Raw genomic sequence first — 26,460 nt, 5'->3', positions numbered from 1 at the left:
GAGTATTACTTTCTTTAAGCAGACACATCAATGCTGTTAAAAGTCTTATTATAAGTATTATTGACTTTAATATAAGTAGTTTATCTCTTAAGACTGATCCCCTTGGCTCACCTATAATATACCTTATGTAATTAAGAGATCTGGCTTAATGAAAATGTATCTGATGATGATGTAAAACTTGAAAATTATGTTTTATGCAGAGCTGACCTGAATTCAATGGGTGGAGGAGTTGCTACATACATTTCTATAAACTTGTTTTCAGTGCGTGTTACAGCAAAAGTGAATTGTCTGAAATTTGAGTATTTTTCTTCAAATTATTTTCATAGAAATATACATTATCCATTGGAAATAATTATAGACCACCAAATGACCTGGTTGACTCCACCAGCTTCATGTTGTCAACCATTAAATCTATAGATTTTGTCACAGAAACCAGTATCTTCTGGGATTTGAATTATAATTGGTTAGATCTCTTATGGCAAATATGTGGCATTGAGTTGTAGGCTTTCTTGTATATATATATATATATATATATATATATATATATATATATATATATATATATATATATATATATATATATATATATATATATATATATATATATATATATATATATATATATATATATATATATATACACAGAGAGAGAGAGAGAGAGAGAGAGAGAGAGAGAGAGAGAGAGAGAGAGAGAGAGAGAGAGAGAGAGAAAACCTGTAAGCTCAAGGGATCAGTGGTACGCATAATACTGATACATCAGGCATCTCAGTCCAGGAGAGTGCAGTTCTAGAAACAGCAAAGATAAGCTTCCAGGCTTCGGTGAGGAAGAGTTTTTTTTTATACATATTGTATATATATTTATATATAGATATATACACTATCGTTCAAAAGTTTGGGGTCACACTGAAATATCCTTATTTTTTAAGGAAAAGCACTGTATTTTTCAATAAAGATAACTTTAAACTAGTCTTAACTTTAAAGAAATACACTCTATGCATTGCTAATGGGGTAAATGACTATTCTAGCTGCAAATGTCTGGTTTTTGGTGCAATATCTACATAGGTGTATAGAGGCCTATTTCCAGCAACTATCACTCCAATGTTCTAATCGTATAATATGTTTGCTCACTGGCTCAGAAGGCTAATTGATGATTAGAAAACCCTTATGCAATCATGTTCACACATCTGAAAACAGTTTAGCTTGTTACAGAAGCTACAAAACTGATCTTCCTTTGAGCAGATTGAGTTTCTGGAGCATCACATTTGTGGGGTCAATTAAACGCTCAAAATGGCCAGAAAAAGAGAACTTTCGTTTGAAACTCGACAGTCTATTCTTGTTCTTAGAAATAAAGGCTATTCCATGTGAGAAATTGCAAAGAAATTGAAGATTTCCTACAACAGCGTGTACTACTCCCTTCAGAGGACAGCACAAACAGGCCCTAACCAGAGTATAAAAAGAAGTGGGAGGCCGCGTTGCACAACTGAGCAAGAAGATAAGTACATTAGAGTCTCTAGTTTGAGAACAGACGCCTCACAGGTCCCCAATTAAATAGTACCTGCAGTAGCCTGTAGATAGATAGATAGATAGATAGATAGATAGATAGATAGATAGATAGATAGATAGATAGATAGATAGATAGATAGATAGATAGATAGATAGATAGATAGATAGATAGATGGATGGATGGATGGATGGATGGATGGATGGATGGATGGATGGATGGATGGATGGATGGATGGATGGATGGATGGATGGATGGATGGATGGATGGATGGATGGATGGATGGATGGATGGATGATATGGTATAATGACGGATGAAAAATAATTATTACTAAAAATTATTATAATTTTTTATTCTAAATACAAAATGTTTACATATTTGTTTTACAATTTTGGTATAACTGCTGCCCAAACCAGGTCGCTTTCAGCTACAGACATGTATTAGAGTCTCTATATACCAGTTAACTATTAATCAGTTGCTAAATTAGGTGATGATTATTTCAATGATTCAATAATTACGATTAATCTGATTAACTGTTTCAGACCTAGTAGATTCTTTAAAAACTTACCATGACACAAGACAGGATTCCTCTGAATGTTTAATGTTGGAAGGTGTGATGGAAATTTAGTTTTTAAACATCATTTCTTAAGATGGAAAATTGGGGATATGGAGTTAGAGCTTGTGAAGACACTGAGATGCGGGAGTCTCATACCCAGTGGGTGAGAAGTTCTCAGGCGTTTGCAGGTGAGGGCGATCTACGTTTCTTTTCGAATGAAAGTTGTTTGAGTAGGCTTCTTCAGGTGAGAGCCACTGTGCCCTTCATGTAAAAGTAATGAAGCTGCTGCCTGAATGTGTACAGAGGGGAAGATTCAGGTTCTATTTTCCTGTCTCCACCAAAAGAGCACCCAACCTTATCCATAGCAGCTTGACAAACTTCAGAGAAACAGCGTCAGCGGCATTACTAGTTACAAGGTATGGCTGCTGGAGGTACTTCCCAATACCGCATGGATAGACAAAGTGTATACAAAATGAAATTTTGTATTGTACAGCTTTCAGACATCAAATGAGCAGCAATTTAGCGGTGAAATGAACATTTGCATTTCATCAAGTGCAGCAGTGATCGAATGTAAGCAGCGTGGGAGAAAAACATGGTGCCAAAAGCTTTGATATGGAAGTTCAGAGCAGTGAAAGATAAATACCTGTATATATGATGCAAAAATGCAGTTCAAAAAACATTTTTTGATTTGAGTTTTCTTTTTGGTTTGGTATTATCAGTGTAATGCAGAGTCTGTGATACAATTTTTTTTAGTTTTTTTCAACAGCTCAGCAATCTGATGGCAGTGGGAAAAAAGCTGTTGCAGAATCTGATGGGGTGTGGAGCGGATGCTGCAAAGCCTCTTCCCAGATGGCAGCAAGGAGAACAGTCCATGGTGGGGATGTGAGGGGTGGACCGTTCTCTTCCTTCTGCCTTCTTTAAATTAGATTATATATTAACATGAAGATAATTAAGTTTCGACATTTGTTAACTGAATCATAATCCTTGAGGACCACCATCTCAATGCAGCAATAAATAGATTCTAGAGCAGGAATAAAATAGAGCCAATTTATGGAGTGGTTGGGATCATCACAATGCGGCTACAGAGAGGGTTTGTTATAAGTGATATTATGTGTTTTTCATGATACATATCCAAGTCCAACAATATTTAAGGGAGATGTAGACAAAAGTGCTATACACAGCCCTCTATGCTGACCCCACCGAGGTTCACACCTCCTGCAGTTACGGTGACATTTTGTAATTATGAAAACTGTGATTTATGTTGGGCTAGAGGCATTTTAAAGGGCTGTTTTTAAGGACATATGGAGGAACTTCAATGTCTGCTGCTTAAAACAGCAGCTTTGGCTTGACCATTTTTTTTTTAAATACATATTTTTTTTTTCTTTTTCCAACGCTAATAGACAACATTAACTTGTTTATTTTGGTTCCTTTCTTGAATCTCCTTATTTCCTGACATGCAGAGTTATGTAATGTAAAAAAAAAAATATTTTATATATACCCGGTATACTGAATGAGCTTAATTTATCGAGTTTGTATTCACTTTAAATCAGTATGGTAAAGCACACCACGTGCATTCCAAATTCCAATGGCTGGGTCTCTAACTTTGTTAATTTCAGAGTGGTCAATGGTCCTCCTTTTTTTTTATTTTGTAAATTTCTGTCGTTCTTAGCTGTAGACACCAACCATCCTCCAACTCCTCAGGTTCTGACCAATGAAACAGTGCTGCCTCAGAGGCTTTAGGAAATTCTAGAAAACCATTACATGAAAACACATGATCAAATTCATGTGAGCCTGTAAATAGCTAAATGTCTGAACAGAAGATGGATTCATGCTCATGGGTAATGTGGCAGCCACTCAGCATACCTGGCCTTTTACCCTGCATTCACACATAACATCACTGAGAAACGTCTGTTAACTGGTTCCCTGTTCGCTCTCTTTTCTGTTTCTCTTACACACACACACACATACGCAAACTTACTGGAACACACACATGGACCGCACCCACATTGTAAAACATACACAGAAGCAATCATGCATGAGAACTTTATATAGTTATATAGCTATCCACCTGGCGGTGCAGCTAGTGCAGGATGTCCAAACTGTGGAACCTCAACAAATAATAAATCCAAAAGGGAAAAAATGTCAAATTTAATGTAATATAAATGAGTAGCATTCATACATTGAAGCAGATTATTTAAAATCTATATATTACAGTTAGATCATTTCATCACAAGAGGTTTACTAATATAAAGAACAGGCAATAGACTACTGTAGATGCTGTATTTAAACTTCAAATTGTGTCTATTTTTAGTTTATATTATTACACAGTACTATAATTAGGCTTTTGGTTGCTAAAAGACAAAAAATAATATCTCAAAAAAGGAGAAGTTATAAAGTTTTCACAATGTGTTTACAACAAATTATTACACACATTGTGGACAGATGGGATTAAACCATTTTGCTTTTGATTTATTCTTGATCAAAACTGGCTTTACTGTTTCCTAATGATGTTGCAAGAACTATGCATATTAAAAATTCATTAAATTACTCATTCTATATCTAATGCTATCATTCCATGATATGTCAGCAAGTACTTTAAGGTTGAGACTATGCATTTTTGTTCTTAAACTTTTATTTTAAATAAAAAAGGAAGTTGTTTTTAGGTTGTTGGTTATACAATTAGATACACACTAATAATAATTTATTAATTGTTTTTTTGCAAGTCCCTAAACTAAAGGGTGATTTCATAATTTTTTATAAATCCGGTGCTCTTTTGTTTCTGTGTTGAAAAAGGGATTATTAAACACCTGCTTAAGATTTGTGAAATTGTTTATTATTTGATAAAACAAACATTAGCATATTAAACGTTATATTAAAATTTGTAATGATTTCTTAGTGTTCCTGTTTGGAAACTGCTGTGTGCCGTCCCATGATGTCACAGCTTGGCAATCGGGTCTGAGCGGCTACACCTGTGACAGCATCAATTACCTGGAGTTGCTGCACCTGGGAGAAAGACTATACACTCCTGGCTCTTCCCGTGAGTAACTGCCAGATTCATGAAAGACATTTGTGTAAGCAGACCATTCTGCAATCCTAGTTTTGACCTCCTGATCTCAACCTGTCTCTCTCCTGTTTCTCCTGGCTGCCTTACCCCTTTAGGATACTCCTGTTGGCTTCTAATCTCTGGATATAAACCTCCTACTTTGCCTGTGGACCAAATTCTTTTGCTTCTGCCCCTGACTGGGTTGTTCTGTACAATCGTGTTTGACCCAAGCCTAGACTTTGGAAATGCCTACCTCTTTTCCTCTCAAAACGTCTGCCCATTAGTGTGCTTCCTCCTGTTACTAGTTCTCTTAAAATGGATTTTTATTTCTACTAGACAGGTTAAGTACTAGATGATGGCTACATTTAATTATTTTCCCAATCTCATAATTTTGTGACAATAAAACCACGGCCTTCTAAATGTTTCAATCATTTCCCCTTAATCAAAATATGTAAAAAGGTATAGGAAAAAATCTCCTCAAAGGTTGAAGCCTTCACAAAGCAGGAGAAGGCAACCATTAGCTTTCTGAGATGCACAGTTAACTTGGAGTCTTTTAAAAGCTTGATAAATTGCAGAAATCTTGATTTCGCATTCCTGTTGAAATGGAAATATCCTAAAATTTCATGATCATGAATGATCATATCAAACAAAAATAAAACCCGCTTAACATTCATTAGATTTGTAAAAAGAAAAAACGACTATCTGTATTAAATAAAACCCTTGTTCAAAGGAATTTTTTTTAACAATATAATTACAGTAACCGTTAACAATCACAGCAAAATGTTGAATGGTTTTACAATAATTTGTACTTTTTTTTTTTTTTTACATTAATCAGAGCATCTAAACATAATAAATCTATAAAGTATCTGTAAAATACATCAGTTAATACTTTCCAAAAGTAAATCATGACAGTGACCAAGTTTTTCAAAGTTACACCTTCAAGTCAGAAAGACAAGATAATGTGTTATTCAGTAGACAGTTGAGTGTTGGTCTTTATAGGTTGGAAAATGGCAACAAAACCTAATCCTTTGTCTAAACTCACTCATATCTAAATCAAAATAATAAGGTTTGTGGTATAAATAGAAGTTTCAATTATCTTGAACACTGAAAAGTTAGCCTTTCAAAGCCCCCAGTTTATTGTACAACCTCAGGGGAAGATGACAAAAGTGGAAATCTACAGAAGTATTCTGATTCTGGGGTGTCTGTGTGGTTGGTTGGTTTTTTTGAACATTGTCATTGTTAGAGAGTTGCATCTAGAGATTTACAGGTCCACATAGTCATTGATTCTAACGCATTTATACTCATATTTTCCAAAGGTAATGGTAATTGTAAAAGGAATTATAGTAAACAATGATAGGATTATTGATGCAAAACATGTTATTAATTGCATTGCTTACAGTTTTTACTTAAACATTTCCATAAACACAATCATTGGATGGTTAACAAACATGATAAAACTATTTATGAAGAGTAGAAATCTTAAAAGATTTTAGACTTTCCTTTGCTATATGGACCTTAAACTTGAAATGTATTTATACAACTTCTGTAATAATTATAGAGTAAAAGAATCTTTAGAGGTAAATTACTTCCAGCTAATATAATCTGCACATTACAATGTTTCCCCAGCTTAGTAGTGCTTTCTTTAGTTCTTCCTTTCCAATATATTAGTAGTAGTTATTAGTAGAGAATATTGGTAGAGAAATAGTGAAGAAATATTGTAAACAGATGGTAAACAAACCCTAAAATTTTTTACCTTGGCTTCACATCAACTCCTCAGCTTTGTTTGGCTATGTGCTTAGTAGCTCTCCTATATACAACAAGTAAGTCATTCTGTACACCATTACATAACATTTCAATTACATTTAAACCCTTTGCTCTGTCAGTCAGTGTCAAACAGTCTGCAGACCACCCCTGCTGGCAAACAGGCCATATGGGCTAACTGTTTTTGACAAATTTTGTCTGACATGTGTGAGTCAGAGACTTAGATTTTTTTTGGCCAGCTAACACCCCCTGAAGTGCAAAAGTGTACAGAGAAATGAAGCAGTGATGGATGTTTGTCTCCAAATGTGTGCAGTGCAGGTATATACAATGATCACTGTAGCATACGTTTTAGGAGGTGCTATGAAAACAAACGTCTGACGGAAATTACTCATTGCTGTTTCTATAGACACGTCTCTGTGGTGTTCATTGCTGGCTTCAAAACTTAAAACAGAAGAAACAAAATGATAAACCTGCTAGTTGACCAAATCTTATCCACTTGTTTGCTGTTTGCCTGGTTTATTACTGTCAAAAAATATATTTTTTTATTTAAAAAGATGTGCTTGAACTGATCAAGATGGACATTTACTTGTCTATACCCATTTCCTTTATTGTCCACCCTTAACACATAATTACAGTAGATTATTTTCAGGCTACATAGTTTTTAAAGGCCTCCCCTGAAAAAAGATGGGTTGTATTTTCGACTTTTTAGTTTTGCTTATTACACAGTACTATAATTAGGGTTTTGGTTGCTCAAAGACAAAAATGTATATCTCAAAAAAGGAGATGTTATAGCTTTCGCAATCTATTTACAGCAAATTTTTAAATACATTTTGTTTAGATGGGATGATCCGGATGTGTCCAGGTTACACGTGATACAAATTAGCCAATGAGCTGCCGTCACTCTGAGTCACTGCTGCTTTTAGACACAGTGGACAAACCTGTGGCAAGCCGGGTGATAGAAAGAAGGAGAAGACGATGAGAAAAAGAGAGCAGAGAAAGTGTGGAATGCTGGAAGAACTGCGGTGAACTGGTGAAAGAAAAGTGAAATGTGCTCAAACCTGACCCTGCACATTTGGAGTATGTTTGACTCAACCTACTGCTGTGAAGCAGGATTCTCCACCATGAATATAATAAAAAATAAATATCAATCCAGGCTCAAAATAAGCACCTTGATATGTGCTTGAGAATGGCTTTGTCGTCATTCAAACCCAGGTTTAAAGCCATGCAGGGCAGCCTAAAGCCCACTTCTCTCATCAAGCCATAAAAAAGGAAGAAAGATCAAAAATTACAATTAGTCAGTTCAGGCATTTTATAAAATATGTGAATGAGAAAATTGTTTATATACCAAACTGAAAGATTGTTGTTCTCTACTTAGAAAAACACATTAGATTTTAATATGGAAAAATGTTCTATTTTTTTATTTATATTTGTTTTATTTAAAAAGTCAATGTATAACATGGATGCATAAACACCTCACTTTATTTCAATGTTAAATAATGTTTAAAGTAATGGATTATAATTCAAAATGTCTCTGAACATTTACTGGTTGTTGATTTTTTGCTCTATATTATTTAATGTTCTATGTTTTCAACCAGATGAGTCTCCTGTTCAAGGAATTATAATGTGGGAAGATCTTTACTTGCAAAACACCAGGGTGAAAGATGGCATTGAATGTCTCAAAGACCAAAACACCATCAGCTCATGAAACCTGAGCCACCGTGTTCTAATAGACTTTTCTTTGTTCTTTAGTCTCTCTGTTGTTCTTTTTTTGGTAGTCGCTCAAAAACAATAAACACATAGATACATAGTACCACATCAAAGCATACCAAGTGTGACATCACATGCTCTTCTTTTTGTAATTACAGTAATTTATTTCCCAGTAAAATATATTTGCATTTTTTGAAACTGCCTGTCTTAACATTTAAAGACAATATGGAGTCAAATTTCAGCTTTTATAAAAGTTGTTTTTGGTTACAGGATAGTAAATATTGTAACCACTTGTTCAAAACAATACTAGTGTTCCAGATATGCCACATATAAATGTTCTAACTTTCATGAATCAATTATGTTTTCTTTTTTATTATTATGGCCTTATGTATAAAGGTATAAGTAAAAAACACCAACATATAGTGAGTGGGAAAACAGCATAAGGGGAAAAAGTACAACGCTGCCAACAAGCCCAAGCAATTCAAAAAGGATTATCTTTGAAGCAGGGACACTTTACATTGAGAATGCCTTTTTGCCACAAAAACTTCCAATATTCCTCATGTGAAGCAGATTCTATTAAGGAATGCTTATGGAGTAGTTAGAGCAAGTTATTGTTGAATAAATACATACACTGGGACTTGATCAAGTAAACAGAAGTTTTGGCCTGAGTTAACAAGGAAGGAAATTCACGTATTTCTGTTGTGCTCTATGAGCTTCATAAAAAAATCTAAAAAGCAATACTACCGGTAAGTCCTGTATAGGTTATTATAGCATTTTGAGGTTCTAAGAAGACAAGAGCAGTAATAACTAAAAGGAAAAATAACTTTCAGTATTTCTACATAGACTATTTATGGTCCAAACATACTATGCTCACATCTGTTAAAGCCCGGCAGTACACTGTGCGATTTTCAGGGCGATTTTCCAGTCTTGCGAGAATCTTTCGATCGGGCCTACTTTCAGCCTGATCGTGTGTCGTGAGTTGTGTAGTGCACAGGGGGTAACGAGGGGCAATCAGCCTCTCACGACCACCAGCCGACCACCAGCCGACCACCAGCCTCTCACGACCACCTCCTGATCAGGAATTGTTAGGGTGGGAGAAATCGCTCAGAGCACATGAGCAAAGAAGGATTTTTCTTTGCATTCTTCCTCTCAGATGTAAACACAGCAGCATGGCAGGGATGCAATAATAATGAAATGCAGTTCTGTCTGTAAAATTGACATACCGTAGTAGCCACGTTTGCTGCTCTTTTTTGTCCAAATTGGAGCTCCATCTCACTGCAGAGCAGAGTCTGACATGCTTTTTAGTCATACAGTTTAAGCAGGTAGATTGCATGAGAGCGTCGGGCCGAACATAAATCGTGAGCTGTAAACTCACACTGTACGACTAAACCCTGCAGTTACGGCAATCCTACAGTGTGAGCAGCAGCTGCGTGCACGACTGAAAAAAATCGCAGTGTATGCCCAGCTTAATTTAGACTGATCCACAGGGGTCTGTCTCAGTCTGAGATTTTAATAATTCTAAAATAACATAAAATTTAGTCAGACAGATTATTATACTGTTTTTTCATCATTAAATCATTTTTGTCAGGATTTTTTGAACGTAAGATTTTGCGGAATCAGATTTTTAAACCAGTAAAAACACCAACATAGTCCTTCATCAGCCAAGTAAAAAAATGATTTGTTTGATTTGTAATGTCATGACAATTATTCTCCATACATGCACATAACATACAATATTTGAATCTTTGATTTATTGTTTTTTTTCCCACAACAGTCACATCATTTTTGGTTTGTTTAGGACTTAATAAAACAAAATATTATATTGACCGCTTCTTAAATGTTAAATGTCAACCTTGATGATGCATAACAAAAGCTATTAGTAATCTATGAAAAATGGGGAGGAATGTGTGTAAAAGTGAAAAATTTCTTGCTAGAGTATTGCAATAGTAAATTTTGAAAACACGCTTGTATAAAAATGGCATTTTCTCACTAAATATGAGGTACTGTATATTATGAAAGCTGGGACAATTGCCAAAATGCTAATTATAACAAATGCCACTCATTATATATGGGAAGAAAATGTTTCTGTTTATCAGTCTATCATGGATTATGAGAGAGTTTTAAAAATAACATATGGAGCATTATTCAGCAACACTGTTTTCCACACCATATCTTTAATTCCAATAGACAAAAAAAAACAAAAAAACATCTGCGACAGAACGAGTAAAACAGAAAATACTCCAAAGACCAAGTCAAAAGCCCACAGAACAGTGCATAAACTAATGTCCTCAAGCCACAATTATTTTGGGCAGTACTGTAAAAAAGGGGGGGTTAAATTCCTTTTTGAAGACTGTAGAGGCTAATAAGGTCTAGCCTTAACTTACTACTACATAAGGCATTTCTCTATTTTGCTGAACTATGTACGGTAGTGTCGACTCGCTGCTCCAACTTCTTTTTTTCTAGCTAAATAACAATATATTTTAATGTCACACTGAGCTTAAATTATCCTTTTTTTAACATGATCAACTAAATTCTTTTTTGTTAAAGCCTTTTTATATTTGTAGGTATATTCTCTGTGTCATCTGTCTTTTTTTGTTTTTGTTTTTTTGGGGGGGGGGTTGTTTTTAATCATCTAAAATGCTTATTTAATGTCTGGACTTCTACAGATCAAAATGACAAATTCACAATATTATAATGGGATTGACAATATTATAGCTCTACTCATATAAAGTAAATGGGCCTTATTGCTAATATACAACTTATAGGCTTGTAATTTGATATGGCAAAACGATATGACCTACATGGGTAACATGACTGGCATCTGTTGATAGATACTGTAGAGACTGCTGCAGACAGTAAGCACAAGGACTGGTCAATTAATTGTTTGTATCAATGAAGCAATTTTATCAATTAATCAAATTTTTAGTTTATGAAGATTACATTTTTGGAAAATTAAGATTTATTTTTTTTTTTTTTTACCAACAGCTGCTTACATTTAGTCTGTTATATCTTAATTGTTAGTTGGGAAACATGATTTTTTTTTTTTTTTTTTTAAAGCATTTCACAGCAAAAATTTTGTTGTCCCTCTAAATTAAGGTCACCTCTCTGAGGGGATAAATTAAATAAAAGCTAGTTTTTAAAACCAATATATGTCATTTGTATTTTTTATAATGAAATTTAAGTGAGAAAAAATATCTGATTTGGTAGGAAAAATTAGAATTTTTAAGCTATTTCGCCAAGCCCACTGCAAAGAGATGCAGTTACTAGAACTGCTTACTTGAACTTGTTGTCTGGCCATAAAACATGGTCTTTGTTAAACCCTCTCAAACTTAATGTAATGCAATATACAGACACAACTAATTCAGACTGAATGGAGAAGATTTTTCTTTGATCCTTTCAAAAAGCAAATGAACAGTTATTTTATTCATAGTTAGGCCTTTAACTTTGAGTTTTACTGCATTTCATTGTTATAATTTTTCTGAGACAATATTTTTCAAGATAAATTTTAATATGACAATGCAGACATATCATGCATTGAAGAGATTAGCACTGACAAAAAAATGTCATAATAGAATAATAGGAGGTAGAATAATATTAAAACAACTTGTGTTACCTAAAACATTTATGACAACAAAAGAAAGCCTCTTTGTGTGTAGTTTGCCGACTTCCCCATCTTTTCCTCTCCAGGTGGCTCCAGGCCTAGTAAATGGCTCCAGACACGAGGACTCTGCCCACCATCTGACAGTAATTAAAATGTAGTCTTACTTAATGGAGGTAGAGCGTAAGCACTCAATTGCTGTAACACACCTTGATATGCAGCAAAACTAAACATACCACCCAACGGTTTCTAGATTGAGGTCAGACTTGTTAATTAGCAGTGTGGACTCACCCACATATTCACGTGGGAAACAGAAAATAAGATACGGATTAAATACATTTAAAATATAGAATGTAAATATGAAATAAACACATGTTTTAAACCTGTTTATTTGGAGTTTAGAAATAAAAAGCCAAAATAAATGTCAAGTAAAGGAGTCATAGAGGAAAATACAATATATTTATTAACAGATAAAACATTAACAACTTTTGTCAGCCTTATCAGTTTTTTTGTTCATGTGCTTTTCTCAGTCTTTGTCTTGTCATTCAAACACACGCCGACTTTCTCTCTATGTCCCCTCTCCTCTGACATCTGATAGTGATTATCACGCAACCTCAAAAACACAACTCCGTTAAGTCTGCTTTATTAAGTGACTCAGTATTGCTGGCTAAATCTGTTTGTCTACAATATAAAAAAAGAAATCCACTTTTGGCACCAAGAGTCTCTCTCCTGGCAATAAAAGACAAAGACGAACATGCGAAAGACACATGCATTTTCTTTCTACTTCCACCCTTATGTAGCCATTTTAAGTTGGACCCTGATCCTGTCTACCCCCTCCCTGACTCCGTCTCCAGTCCCCTGGAACAGAACAGTCACGGCTGTGTGCACTGCTGATTAGCTAGAACCTGAACCGAGGGGAAACATTAGAAAGCCCAGAGTTGTTTATTGTGTTTCCTCTTTGGACAAAGGGAGTCTCTGACAACTTGGCTTTCGCCATCCTATTACCTTATCTTTTACTAATGTAACCCCAACATTAGGGCAGCTTTTGTTGCTACATAGATACCTTTTTCGTGAACCGTACTGTCACCAAGATTCAATAGAGAAAAGTAGATTTAAGCAGAATTATAGAAAAGAGAGGAATTTAGATGAGGTTTATAGGAATTAAGCATCAGAGGAACATGTGAGGTCGTGTACTGTCTGGAATTGCAATTTAGGGGTGTAATGTGGTAACAAGAGGGAATGTAGTCAAAGGTGTGCCTCTAAGCTTAGTCCTTGTATTGAATTACTTAATCCCACCACCTTTGATTAAAAATTAAATACTGCCTTTAAAGAGAGCTTTAACACCATACATAGACACAATAAAACACAATTGACATGGAAATAATTCTGTTGAAGATCTTTGAAATGGCGTACTGGACCATGCAAATAAACTTGGGTCTGTTTGACGCAAACCAAACTGGTACGTATAATGAGCCGTATTATCTTGACGGACACGTTGAATGACAATACTAGCTGGTACATAACAGACCAAAATATCAACTGGTGTTTAACCATTTTATATGCTTTCAGTTTTATACTTGGTGTGAGGGATGTTAGGAATCTGCCACAGCAAATTCATTCATGACCGTCTGGGAATGTTTCATTTAATTTGTGGATGGGTCAAACTAAACATGAGCCTATTTCAGAAGACAACAAAAGGGTTCTTTCTTTGTAGTAATTTAACCTAAAGATTTCAACCTTTAGGTAGTTCTTGATTTAGTTTCAGAACCTGACTAAAAAGGAACACTGGGAATAACTGGCAAAATATCCAATATGTGCATCCCAAACCAAAACACTGATTTCAGCAAGATGAGATCACTGATTTTTTTTTTTTCTCTCTTGACAGGAAGCTGAGTTGACATGGTTCAAGGGGGCTCAGCTTGTAAAAACACTCCTCCACCTATATAACTGAAGACAAAACTGGTGAGCCCTGGAAGCAGCCTCCATTGCTGAATGAAGTGTGCAAGTAAGACATTTTTCTAAAGACATTAGAAATCAGAGAAATGCTGTTTTAGACAAAGAAATTCACCAGCTGGTTGAATCCAGGGATCATGGTGATTTGGTATAACTGTCTGTGGGAAATATGTAGTCATCTGCTTGATGGCTTTTTGGCCTAGTACCTATAGGGGTCTGTTAGGAACATCTGGCCTCTTTTGAAATCTCCACTTCTAATTTTTGCTTCATGCTTTTTCCTGATCTGATCGCGCTTATTGGCTTCTGGCCATCTGTTGAGCTCTGTTTTTATAGATCACCATTTTAACTCTATAAAATCGTATCACTCTCTCTATATAGCATGTGGAAAATCAAAGTCTATACATTGGACTTAATTTTCTTTCTTTATCTACTGCAAGTTACATGTTTTACATTAAGTAATCCTACATTGACAGAAATAAAATGCAATAAAAACAAATCATAAATGCTTAGGTGCCATCTTGCCAGCAGATTTTCATCAACAGCACAATTTCTTCTGGCTGATATAATCAAAAAAATAATATTGTAATGGACACTGTGACACAAGACAAAATTTAAAGACTCCCAGAGGCCTGCTTCACATTGTAATTGCCTTTTAAGATGGATATGTAGAAATCCACGGGACACATAAGTGAAGAAACAGACCCACTCAAGATTGAATTTCATATGCATCAGATTTAATATTTTCGAGAGTAAATTCAATTTGGTATCAATCAGGTTTAATTTATATGGAATTACGTCATCTGAAAACATATTGATGCACCCATTATGAATTTACATCTCATGGGAAGGTGGTGTCTGCATGCACAACATGGATGCAATTTCACCCAGGAGGGTATTGATGATGTGATACAAAACAGTACATCTGCAGCAGCACATTTGCTGCTTATCTCTGCAGAGGCCAGATCCAGAGTGGATAAGGTGGAAAAGAGAGAGAGAAAATGACAGAGAGGGAGAATAATGTTAAATTTTCTCCTCATAGTATAATTCTGCAGATCATATAGTGAATGAAAAAAAAAAGAAAGTAATTTGTCCAACACAAGATCTCAGTTTGTGTGGTTAGCTTTAGAGTTATGTGATCAATTACAACCCATCTATCCATCCATCCATCTTTTACTTCTTATTCCATCAGGGTCATGTTGGGGCAAGTGCCTATCTCTGCCAGTCTATAGGCGAGAGGCAGGGTACACCCTGGACAGGTCGCCAGGCGGTCGCAGGGGATCAATTATCATGATTGGTTCATGAAAGTTTTTCCTCCGAAGAATCTCTACTCAAAATTGTATATCAACTAATAATACTATCAGAAAAGCAATGCTCCTATTTTTGGGTTTCTCAACCTGTTGTTTCCTTTTTCTTTTCAGCAACTAATCTCAAGTGGTCATGTTTTAAAAAGCAGATTAATCACATTGGCTTATATGAACTGACTTTTGGGTGGAATAAAGCATATAGGGTTAGGCTGCCTGATTCATTACCTGAAACAGGTTGGGTATTAAATTAATAAAACTCCAAAGCATGACAGCATAATAGCATTATTATTACTGTTACTATTATTATCATAATAGTATTCAATCCGTTGGTGGGATGTGGGAACAATCTAAAACAAACAAGCAGCAAGATAAGCTGAAAGTTGCTAATCATTTTATTTGTTTTTATTTCACAGTCAAATAATACTGTTTTCATAATACTGTTTTTCTGTTATTCTAAAGGTAACCATCAACAGAAATGTATTACCGAAATATAATTGTAAAATTAAACTTTCCAAAGATATTGCTTTTGTAAAAATAAAACAATAGTACATAAGTAATCATGATTACAAAATGAATTAAACCACTTTCTTGAGTGTTTCTCCAATACCATGCAACCAAACGACACAACTGTAAAGAAGTACTTTGGCAGATCTTCCATGGCAGACCTGTCAACTTAATTCCCAGATTGACATTTACTGCACCTTTACATAATGCACTAGAGGTCAGTTTTTTTGTCAGCCAATATTAGTCATTTTCTTAAGTACTGCATCTCCATCTGTCTTAGAAGTAGATACTTTTTCCATTTTTAGAAACACATTTTTGTGAGTAGCCTACTGTTGCTGTGTTGTGAAAATACAAAAGTGGTGCCTGCCCTTTTGCCTATCCATGAGTCATAGATAGAAAATTCAAGAGAGCCATTCTTATTCTGTGTCCTTATTTCTGAAAAACATAACAACTGGAACTGAAAACACTACAAGATTGATTATTGTTTGGTGGAAGTATTTTTAATAATTTATTCAAACAAGAAACTAAAAAAGAAAATTTTCTTTTCAGACTGCTTAATTTTCTGTAAGACTGCAGGCAGAGAAAAAGTTTAGCCCCCTGAAATCTCTACTTCACCAGATTAGTAGTATTGGAGAAAGCAAAGGAAGCCAGTATCTCAGCCATCTTTTTTCACTCAGAAACTGCAGCTGTAAAACAAAGCTGCAAAACTCTGCAAAAACAAAATAAACAGTATTTCTGTGATAGACTGGTCTACAGGGCCTGATATTAACCATCTGCTCTGACTGCGCTGGTGTGCCTCCATTTTTCAATTGGCTATGAGATCTTGGCTGTTTCTCCAGGTATTTGTTGAAGCCACTTGTCCAGAGTGGAGGTTGCTGCCCCAAGTGCTCCCATGACCACAAGCACTACAGTTGCCTTTGTTCCTGTTAGTCCCACAATATCCTGTCATTCTCCTCCACTTAAGCTAATTGGATAGCTCAGTTGGTAGAATGGCAACTCCAATGTGGGAGCATATACATCACGGGAATATACTGTATATCAAAATTAAATTTATAATTTTTACCGTCCAAATAACTGAAAATGCTTAAAGGGAATTTATTTTAGTGTTGTAGTGTTAACACCTTCCACTAGAACACCTTCCACCTCCCTGGTATTTGCAGGAGAAGTAATACCAGAGTGGAAGCATGCAACAGCAGAAAAGTTCATCAATTCACAGCGCGGTCCAGAATAATATTGCAGAACAACCATGCAGAATCCATTTGCGCAGTTCCGTTTGTAAATGTAAACACTCCATAAACTCCTTAAGCACCGTGTAGCCATGCTGCTTTGCAAAGAAACACCAGCTTCTCTATCATGTTCAAAGGCTTGGATGTAATGGTACCAAGGTAAGGGCATTTATGCAAAGCATTTGTAACATGATGACTACACTTCATTCAATTAGTGGTGCGCCGATTGATCAGCCACCAATAACTTTAATGAAAAATAATTTAATGGATGAGCGCCTATTAACATATTTTTTTGTTAACGATAAGTAAAACTGATCAACTACATCTCCTACTTTGCAGCTTGTAGAGCCTACGCCTCCAGCATACAGTCAGGAAAATAAGTATTTGAACACTCTGCTATTTTGCAAATTCTCCCAGTTAGAAATCATGGAGGGGTATGAAACGTTTTACCTCTAATTGCAAAAAAAGGCTACTGTAACAAATATTAACATTGATTTTCTCAAGTCCAGTTGAAATACTTATTTACTAACCTGACTCCGCCAGATGGAATTGCTCCATATCCATCTGGAAACCTTCCGTTGAAGTTATTTCTGATTCTGATTCTGATTTTGGGAAGGGGCGAAAATACTGGTTAGCTGATTGGCCTATGTTGGTGATAGACGGGCCAAATAAACCAATCAGATCAACGAAGCATATGACGTACTAACAGAGCGACGACGAAAACACAACCACAAGCCAGGCTAACTCTTGCTGAAACCAGTCGGGAGAAGAGCAAAAACATCTTTTCCTCTGAGAAAAAACTCCAGAGCAGTGTTTTGCTCTTCTTTCAGTGAAGAAATACTCTGTAATTCCGATAAAACTTGCTCGATAGCCACGCTAACGCTAGTTTCATCGGCTGAAGCCGCCATGTTCTTTAGACTGAACTGTCGCGCTTCTCGTTGCATCACACCTCAACCCGCCTCAAAGCCAACGCTGATTGGACGTTCGTTTGGTGAACTGCTCCAAATTTTCTTTAACAGAAAGTAGCCAGACTGATCTGCGAGTGAAACCTTGAAAGCTCGCAAGATCAGGATGGTCTCATTAGGCTACTTATTTACAGCTTTATTATACAAATAAATTTTTAAAATTATAAAAAAATCCTTTTGATTATGTCTCTCACAGTGGACAAGCATCTACGATGACAATTTCAGACCCCTCCATGATTTCTAAGTGGGAGAACTCGCTAAATTTCTCCGATCAGGGTGGTCTAATATGACACAAAGTACGACGACTGCGGCTTAAAGTTAAGAAGAAATGGCTCTTTTGGCAACTAATTGGGACGGGGTATTACTTGTTTTTTTTAGTTATTGTCTAAGTTGTTAAAACCATTTTTGTTTTTTGGTCTAGAAAGTTCTTATATATGTCTTAATATGTATAGCCTTCAGATTTGCTGTGATACCGCAACGTAATCAAAATGTCGGTGCCAAAACGAGAGAGGCTTCGCTTTGAAGAGATTTTCTTAGGGGTTGGAAAGAAAAACAATATTTCTTTAAAAAACTATATACCCAAAAACTTCTTAAGGCATTATTTTGTTATATATTTGATTAGAGGTGACCTGAAAGGATTAAAAAAGCTTGATATCAGACCTTTAAAATGTGTTCGATTTTTTTCTAGATCTTTAAAAGAGAAACATTTCATAACATTTTTATATTATCTACTTGAAATATTGGCAGATGACAAAAATATAAAGGAATGATATCTCGTACTAAATCTACAAGCATTTAAAGAATTGTATAAAACACACATTCATAAAATAAGAACGAGTTCCATCTAATGCTAAGTCCCTATCTCAGCTCCCACACGTCCAGGTTATGGGTTAATTGATTACGATGATGACTTTTTTTTTTCTTAAAAGAGCTGTGCATTTCATTTCAGGGACACAAACTTTGCTATTGCACAAACAATTACTTTGTAAGAACATGGCAAAACAGGGCATATCGGATTTTATTGGAACGGGGCTGACAACACTTTCAGAGCAGCATATCTCCTTCAATCCAAGCAGTGTTTTACCATGTTAGGTTTTTTCCAAATTTTTCTTTTCCACCAGCAAAACCTTTTGGGCTTGGGTAGGCTGTTTCAAAAATTTTCCTGGGAACTGTTGGCACTGCATTGGAACAACTCAAGGATTGGATTTGTATGGAGTTGCATGTCCACAAAACAAAATCATAAAAACTTACTTTCTGTATGCATATGTGCCTCTGTTGACACCAGGTACATACACGCAGGAAGATTCCAAGGTATTGTTAGTGTGTTAATTATTCTCTTCAAAATTTCTAACATTTTTCATTTTAAAGACATCATTTTATCATAAATATTAGGGTTATTATGAAAACACACAAATTCAATGAGTTGGCTATGGTTAATGGATGTCAGTATAAAAAAACACCTGAATGGTGAAGGTAAAAAATGACTAGCACCTAATATGATCGCAAAAGCATGAAGGACTGCAGAAAAGAACTGATAAAAACAAAACATTCATCTTAATAAAATTTTAAACCTTACAAAAACTGGCTTTTACCCAAAGTAAGGACTAGTAATCTTTTAAAAAACGTTACAAAAATGCAGGAAGCCAGACTTTTCCACCCCTCAGTTTGACCTTTAATCACTAAAAATTTCTCGTAGAATTATTACTATGCAACAGCTTGAAGTGATTTATATATCTTGCTGCACACATACCAAAGTACCCAGGAAGCTGATACTTGATACCTCTGTCTATCAGGAATGACTGACTGTGGCTTATCCAGATGTTGTTTGTCTTTCAAAAATTCCAGAGACCTAGCCCCTCATAAAAGTATTAGTTTTAATAAAAGCTTTAGTAATCAAGGGATGTCTAGACATAGTGAAAGAACTTCCTGAAGCTCAACAATGACTCTCCCTCTCAGACAAATGTTTTTGCCATCACTGGTGGAACACCACCTTAAAGAAAGCACCATGGAAATTGGAGGTCTCCACTTTGGGGGGCATAAGGGATGAATTTGTCACAAAGTGAATCCAGATGGTTATCATTCCTTCCTCAGACCTATTTTTCTCTCTTAGCATCCCAGTCATCACTCCATCATTTCTTTCCTGTTTTTTTCTTCCCTTTGAGGGCACCAAAGGACCTTCCCTTATTAGAAATTCAGCCAAACCAAACAGAAGAAAAAAAGCTTAAAAGTTTAAAGAAAAACAGCATGAGCTTAAGTATCCTTAGGGCTTAGCTAGCTGATCTTTTCTCTTTTTGAAACTACCGTATACAGTCATTAAAATATCCATAATTTAAAACTTAACCAAAATGGTGAGTTTTAAAAGCCTGGCTACACACAAGCCTATAAGCACAATGTTCTTAAAAAATGTGCAAATGTGAAAATGGAGAGAGGAGTCTCTGAGCATTGAAACCTGCTGGTATTTATTGGTATGGAAAAAAAACAGTCAAATGATGACATCAGAGCCTGGCTGTTAGTATGTTTTCACATCCACCCCATGCGACACAGGCTTAAACTGATCATGTGATCTAATAAGCTACAGTATCTTATACAACAGCACAGAAACCTGCTTTAGACCATCAACAAAGCAACTCTTATAGTAATACTTTGTTCTGAATTGATTTACTAATAATTATGATATTACAAAAATGCTGCTGGACAGTAACAAATACTTTATCCAAGTCAGCTCTGGTCTTATCTCTTACAGTAAAGATGGCTATAGATAATATGGGAGTGAGGTGGGTCACGTCTTTTATAGCAATCAGGAGAGGTTTGTTTGTTTTATTGTCCACATCTTAAAAGAAAGACTATCTTACAAAAAAAAGCAAGAAGCTGATGATTAACGCTGTTTTTCTTAACTCACATTGCATTGTTAAAAAAAAACAAAAAATCGTTTTTACTTGTAACAAAAGAAAGAAAAAGTTCAAAAGATTTTTATATTTTGTAAGGTACTTTACATGCTTTCAATACTGTAGTTAAAACAAAGCCTGATGCATATTCAGCCAACAGCCTAACTGACCAGCAAACACACAAGAGGATAAATAGCACTTGGCTTTAAAATGCATCATAATAATAAATGTAAACGTTCTGCATGATTAGAATGACAATGAAGGTTTTCAGGCTTATAAAAATGTATAGTTTACCATTGGTAATTAATATTTTTAAAGAAACACCACAAAAAATTTTTTTTATTTGATATTAAATAATTTTTCAGGTCAATATACAGCATATGGTGTGTATTGATGCTCAGTGCAGGCTACCCAAATCTTGCCTAGGTAACCTCAGAAGATTGGATTCTTCGCTAACTGGATCATGTGATCTAGAGCGCCATTTATCGCACTCTGAGCTTCCCTTAAACACTAGTGTTAAGGTAAAGGGTTTTTTAATGCGACAAAACAGATATATTTATCTGTGGATTATTTTTTTGATTAATCAATTAATAATCGGATATTCAAAAGTTCCTTAAAGAAGAGTTTTTACAAAATTAGACCAGTTCAAGCTAAAGCTTCCCACTTGAAGAGTTCTGGATAGAGAATGCAGAAAGACCAAAACATGTTTTTTATCCTAAACGGAAATTGTTCATATATATATATATATCCTTTTTTTTTACAATTTTGGTATAAGCTCTATGTGGGTTTCTCTGTCAGCTAAAGGCATGTTTTAGAGTCTCTATACTCTAGTTAATGATTAACTGATTACTAAATTAGATTATGATTATTTCAATAATTGATTAATCACAATTAATCCAATTCATTGTTTCAGCCCTACACTTACCGGGTCAGACATATTTTCAGCTCTTTGATGTAGGATTTATTCTAGAGGGGTGAATGTGGCCTTTTCTTTACAAGTAAGTCCATGACTTCTCAGTCTATTGGTCAAAAGATATCTGCTATCAAATTCCAGATCACAGAGGGAGACTGTAAAATGTCTAATGCCTCTAGTGACAAAAAGTTACACATTGTTCCTTTAACAGGCTGTTACAAAGCGTGTCAAACAAAATAAATAAAATGGTGAAACTCATGCAGAATATTAAAGAAAACGTCCTTGATAACCATACTAATGCTATCAGGTTTTTTAACTACTTTGTCAGACTATAATAGACAAAGTAATGCAAATTTATCATGATAACCAGCCTTCATAACTGGAGTATTGTTATAAAGTTTGTAATTGCATTTTATCATAGTATTGTATGTGGGGTTTCTCTGATTCACATCAGCTGTTCCCTCTCATTTCTCATAACATACCGTTCCTCTTTATAAAGTAAATTCTCAGCCTACCATTTACTGCAAACAGTGATCTAAAATATGTAAACTTCCTTAAAATAAGTGTGGCGTAATTGGAGCAGATAAATATAAAGTTCCAGTGGAAAGACTCTTTCTGCCCTTAAATTAGAAAAATTAGATAATATGCAATTGAAATCAGAAATTGTATTATTATTTTGAATGTAAATCATCTTATTTTTTGGAAAATTGTCTTACCTATGTGCTTAAAACAAGACAAAATTCACTTATTTCAGGAGAAATCTACACACTTCTATTCAATGTTTTACAGTGTTGATGGAAGGCATGCAAATTTAAAGGTAAATTTATCACAAAAAAAAAATTTTCTCCAAACCAAAAATATTTCATCTACAATTGCAACTTTTCTTAAGCTGGATACTCTGGTGTGCAGCCTTGACTTCGCACAGAAAAGCAGTAAGGTGTGTTTGCACATAATTTGAAAACTTTAGTCAGAAGAAAACATAAAGGCACAAAAAAATCTATCAATTTCCAACTAGAGACTTAAGCATCAACATGTCTCAATCCCTCTCTGCTTCAGTGGAAAAAAAGTAACAACACAATCAAACATAAACAGTAGTTAAAGGTGCACATTTTCTATTTTTCTTACATTACCAAAAATAAAATATTTAAAACAGATGCTTGCTTCAAAATAAGCCATTACTAACTATCCATATTAATCCACTTAAGCCCACTTATAATTATTGTATACAATCCTCTCCATAAAATATGTATTACAGAAGATGCTTGAATAGAGCAAAGTATCTCATATCACCACTTAAATACTAAAAAAAAAAGTTCAATGACATGCTTAGGATAATTTTTTCATTAGTGCAAAGGTGTGATCAACTGTAAACTGTATCAAGGCTGAGTGGCAGTCTACTACTTAAGGCACATTCATTTATAGTTTTCAACTAACAATAAATCCACATTATTCAAGATGTGATAAAGTGGGATTAGGTTTGTTTCCATAAGGGATTAGCTGCATAAGTAAACTTCAAACCTCCTACATACCCACAATGACAATTAACACAACTTTTCTGTGGTTGTTTCTACCTTTAGTCAGGAACCTCCTGACAAACTGGATCCATGCCAACTACAGGTCATTTTGAGAGATTTATCATTTCAGAATATTAAGCTTTAAGGATTTTTTTCACTCTGCAGAAAACACAGACTGTGAAAGATTAATTTAGGTTCTCAGGTAAAGAAGATTCTTGGAACATTTCAATAAATCACCCTGACACAGTAATTAAAAATGAGTAAGATCTTCAAAAGGACAGCCTGTGCCTGGAGGTCTTTATCTTAGTTTGTTTTTGATCCTTATCACCTCTTAGTTCAAGTAGAGGAAATTGATCTAAGGAAGGTTTAAAACCAGCAAATTGTTCTCAAGTTCACCTGAAGAGTTTTAAAACTCCCATTATCCTGCAGTCCAACTTATTTTTCTTGTTATTTTCCACTGTTCTCATACTAAGGCTAAAAACAGAAGGAAAATACATTGAACTATAGTTACACTGTTATGGTATTTGATATAAATGTTTTTTATTCATTATTACTTTAAAATGGACTTATCAAAAAAGGGTTGAAAACATCTTAATTAAGTATTAGTTTTGAGTAAAGATTCTTATTAAGTAGAGTAACATTGGGAGTCTAACAAACTGATATTAGGTAGTAGCTAGTTAGGCTATCAGCTCTGGTATTGAGCCAGCAGTTTGCTGTTAAAGAGACGCTCTGCCTATAGCTTCCCAGCTGATGTTTTAAAAAAGTGCTATATTACTAGAAGCAGTCTGCGGTTTAGTAAAATGAGCATTAAAAAGGTGGCATGGGGACAGTGCAGCATATGTTCAATTAATTCTGCACAAATCTATGGGCTTTTTTTCTTGTCATTTCCCTCTGGGATTATTAAAGTATGTCTGATTCTGATTGTGTTTCATGAAAAATTAAATCTCTTCAAAACATTGGAACAAATTGACAAAAAAAACTTCTGAAATAGCAGTTCTGAAATAACAGCTTTTTCAAACCAGATGGTGCTTATGTTTCCTACAGGAAAATGTTTAGCTAATTGTTGTCCCTTTACTTAGAAACTGATCTCATTCTGAATTAATCTTATTTAAAATGAATTTTCCCTGACTTGGTCTTATTAATGAACATTTTCCCTGTCAGTTTTTTTTTTTTAAAGTTTTTTCTCATTAAACTTCTTTCCAGACAGGCAAATTTTAAGCATCTATCAAATAGATTTGCTCTTTTTAGTGAGGCAGTTAAGGTCCAACAATGTTATGTGATTTTTCATCAGTCTGCGCCAGTTTGTATTTCTGTTTTAGTTAATGGTATAATGGAGGATGTTCTTTTTCCAGGTGGACCATAAGTGATTCTCCTAATTGTCAATCATTCTCACGCACTCGTCCTTATTTTCACTTACCAGTGGTGAGACTGACATAGTGGAAAAATTGCAAACCTTCTTTTGGAAAGTAGCCTAAGCTTGAATGAGCGATGCAAATAGCAACTTTTAAACAGCGTGCACAAGGAGAAATTGGCTCCTGCATTCTCTCACATGCATTTAATAGGCGTTTCCTCTCAGGAGTGGGTACAGGGTTGTGCATGTGCATTTTTTTATTTATTGGAGTAGGCGGGTCTTTTCAAAAATTTGTAAAGATCCTCCACAATACCTTTAATATATTTTTTTTTGTTTTGTTTTTTTGCAGTAACAAACTGAGACTTAATCGAGGTTTTGGCAGAGTTTTTTTTTTTCTTTGATTTAGATTTGCATTAAAGGTTTCTAACCTGAATAAGACTGAAGTCCTAACAACTACAAACACTTTCAAACTGAAAGATGAGAAAAATCCTTATACCCCCACACCCCCTCCTGTCTACACACAAATACATGTCTGGACCTCAGTCTTTCTCACTCACATTTGCTGAGTGTTTTCCTGCAGGGTCCCCTACTGACCTCTGCACCCCCCACAGATGAGGTGGGGTAAGTTCAGGAGCCAAGGTATTGTGCCATCTGGATAGACACTCACAGGGTTGCTCATACGCACACATATGTACATATACTTTTGCCATAACCCACACTGAGAAACACCTGGAACTGGTTACAGGACTCAGAGGGAGAGCTGAATGTGTGCATGCCTGTGAATATAAGTGTGGTGCGTGGGGAATACTGGGCTGTAGGTTGTTCATTGCTACAGGCTGTTGTTCAAATCTGCAAATCTGAAATAAAAGGAACGAGCATACACACATTATGCATACCATTTTCTTGGACTGTACAAATAATCTTCAGAGATTAAAAGGACTCTGACATGCAATAATCAGGCGATAGGAATATGTTGCAAAACACTCATAGAGGAGGATAAAGTTTGTTTTACAAAAGAGGGAAGAACATAATGACTGCAACCCTGCTTCTAAGTTATTTGTTATTTCTTTTGTGGAAAAAGTCCTTATAAATCACACAACAGTGAGGCGAGAATTGTGGGATCACTGTTAACGTGTGCAAAAACTCGCTTTAACTGTTACTCAGTTATTTAAGAAAGGTATAAATCTAAATCTTAAGCAAAGAAGTCCGCCTCACGCGTAGACTGTCAACACCCTTCAAAAAAGAAAAAAAAAAAGTTGAGCCTGTCAAACTTTAATCTGCGACTCTCAATCATCGCGCATGAAAAACGAACCAATGAGAGAAACCCCCGCTGCTGTAAATCTCCTGCTTTAGTTTACTCACCTTTGTTTGCTTCTCTAGCTTCTTGTTTGATACCAGTGTGTGAGTTGCTGCGTGGCTCTTTCTGATCCAAACCAAAGTTGCAGCACTTTTCTCAGACTGCTTCACTTTCGATCAGGGGCAGAAAAGCGAGAGACGGACACATGGGCTGTCTCATCAGCCCCCCCACTTCCCACCCACCACCATTTCCACAACTCATTCAACTCACAAGCTGGGTTTGCAAAAAAATCAGCAACTGACAGCACAAAATAACATTTCCAGGGGTTGGAAAACTTTTATAGCTGGCAACTATATTGAAGTGTATTTCTTTATTTTTCTG

General features: G+C 35.3%; 1 protein-coding gene across 2 annotated transcripts in view; it reads right to left on the bottom strand.

Annotated features, from left to right (window-relative positions):
- Positions 1-26,287, bottom strand: part of bmpr1ba (bone morphogenetic protein receptor, type IBa) — an 89,837-nt gene extending 63,550 nt beyond the window's left edge. The window contains exon 1 of one of the 2 annotated variants that reach the window (XM_038306118.1): positions 26,145-26,287. The gene's annotated coding sequence lies outside the window, so the exon portion shown is untranslated. The remainder of the gene's footprint in view (positions 1-26,144) is intronic. The other variant, XM_038306125.1, reaches the window with a different exon arrangement.
- Between the last annotated feature and the right edge of the window lie 173 nt (positions 26,288-26,460).

The sequence above is a fragment of the Cyprinodon tularosa genome, unplaced genomic scaffold (assembly GCF_016077235.1).
Source record: "Cyprinodon tularosa strain WSP-4 unplaced genomic scaffold, ASM1607723v1 ctg115, whole genome shotgun sequence".
NCBI classification, from domain to species: domain Eukaryota; kingdom Metazoa; phylum Chordata; class Actinopteri; order Cyprinodontiformes; family Cyprinodontidae; genus Cyprinodon; species Cyprinodon tularosa.
This window is presented reverse-complemented; position numbering and strand designations above follow the sequence as displayed.